The 2,214-nt window shown below is 49.5% G+C and overlaps 1 protein-coding gene across 3 annotated transcripts in view; it reads left to right on the top strand.

Annotated features, from left to right (window-relative positions):
• LOC109300654 (H(+)/Cl(-) exchange transporter 5) overlaps window positions 1–2,214 on the top strand; it is a 62,844-nt gene that overhangs the window by 50,466 nt on the left and 10,164 nt on the right. The gene's annotated exons all lie outside the window — the stretch shown is intronic.

A 2,214-nucleotide genomic window follows, 5' to 3' on the forward strand; every position in this document is an offset into this window, starting at 1 on the left:
ACACTGCTGGCTCATGTTCATCTTGGCATCAATAATGACTCCAAGATCCTTTTCTGCCTCTGCAGTGACAAGAAGGGAGTTCCCCAGCCTGTAGGTATGGTGCTGGTTCTTCCTCCCCAGGTGCAGCACCTTGCACTTGTCAGTGTTGAATCCCATCCTATTCTCATCCGCCCACCCCTGTAACCTGTCTAAGTCAGATTGCAGCCTGTTCCTCCCTTCTAGCGTGCTCACATCCCCCCACATCTTAGTGTCATCAGCAAATTTGAACAGGGTGCTATTTACCCCCTCGTCCAAGTCACTGATGAAGATGTTGAACAGTGCAGGCCTGAGGACCGAGCCCTGGGGGACCCCACTGCCCACATCCCTCCAGGTCAAAAATGACCCATCCACTACCACTGTCTGGGTGTGGCCCTCCAGCCAGTTGGTGATCCATTTGACTGCGTAGGTGTCAACACTGCAGTCCCCCAGTTTCTTAATGAGAACGGGGTGACAGACAGTGGTGAAGGCCTTCCAAAAGTCCAGGAAGACTACGTCCACTGCTACCCCTGCATCTAAGGATTTGGTGATCTGCTCTTAGAAGGCCACCAGGTTGGTCTGACAGGACCTGCCTCTAATGAACCCGTGTTGGTTGCCTCTAAGCATAATCTCCCCTGCTGGCCCCTTGTGGACATGTGCCAGAATAATTCTCTCAAAAAGCTTGCCCAGGATTGGGGTAAGACTGTTTAACTAACTCTGATATAATGGCCCATTTCATTACTATAGTGGACAACCTTCTATGGATGAAGCAGAGGTGCTGAGCATAGTATCTTTTCTATTCAGCTGGGCTGTTGATGGACTGCTGGAAATTGGCAGATGTGGCCAGGTAGACTGACTTGCTGCAGAATCTAGGGCCTTTGGGCTTTGATGGACATGGTGATTGGCTAGTGCAGCCCTTGTTGTCCTCCAGCTGCTTCACCCATTTCCACTGCTGCCAGCCCCACCACTACTACATGACCCTTGCCAGAGATAGAGCTGCCATTGCTGTACAGGTTATGGTGTTGGCAGCAGTTCCAGCTCTGAGTCCAATGCAGGGCACATGGCAGGAGCTGAAGCTGCACTTCATGCCCTGTGCTGGAGCCACAGCTGCTGCTGAATGCCCCTAGTTGGAGCTATTGCTGCCATGTGCCTCATGCTGGAACTGCCCCATGCCTCAGGCTGGATCCAGCCTGAAGGGGAGCCCCATGGTCTGGATTTAGCCTGGGGTGCAAGGTGAGTTGATGCCCTAGGTATAAGGTAAAATGCTTATTCAGAATTTGAAGCATTAGAGCTATGCAGCCAGGTAGACAGGTTGACTATAATTACTTAATATTTCATAAAACAAATCTTCTTGTGGATTATGCTGAATTGGCTTCATAGATTTCTAGGGTTGGAAGGGACCTATTAGATCATTGAGTCTGACCCCCTGCTCTGGGCGGGAAAGAGTGCTGGGGTCAAGTGGCTCCAGCCAGGTGCTTGTCTAACCTCCTTTTGAACATCTCCAAGGTAGGGGAAAGCACCACCTCCCTTGGAAATTCATTCCATATTTTGACAACACTCACCATAAAGAATTTCTTCCTGATGTCCAATCTAAATCTGCTCTCCTTCAGTTTATGGCCATTGTTTCTGGTAATCCCGAGGGGTGCCCTGGTAAACGGAGCATCCCCTATTTCCCACTGACCCCTCCTGAGGAGTTTGTAGACAGCCACAAGAACACCCCTCAGCTTTCTCTTGCGGAAGCTGAAGAGATTCAGGTCCCTCAGTCTGTCTTCATGGGATCTTACCTGCAGACCCGCAACCATATGAGTAGCCCTCTGAACCCTTTCCAGGTTATCCACATCTCTCTTGAAGTGCAGCGCCCAAAACCGGACGCAGTACTCCAGTTGCAGCCTCACCAATGCCGCATGGAGGGGAAGAATCATCTTCTTAGACCTGCTTGTGATGCACCTGCTAATGCGAGACAGAGTGTGGTTAGCTTTACTTATTACTTTGTCACATTGGTGACTCATTCATGTTTCAAATAAACATGATTCTAAACATTGCAGTAGATGACATTGGCATTCTCACAGCTATATTCATAACACCTGCTAAACCAATGCCCAGTTCTGGCAAGAACCTTTTCTGAGGTCACTTAATTTCAAATGGGTCATTTCACAAGCAGCAAAACGGCTCTTGTCAAGCTAGTTAGGCAGTGGGGAG

The sequence above is a fragment of the Gavialis gangeticus genome, unplaced genomic scaffold, assembly GCF_001723915.1.
Source record: "Gavialis gangeticus isolate Ggan-Ray unplaced genomic scaffold, GavGan_comp1, whole genome shotgun sequence".
In the NCBI taxonomy this organism is placed as follows: Eukaryota; Metazoa; Chordata; order Crocodylia; family Gavialidae; genus Gavialis; species Gavialis gangeticus.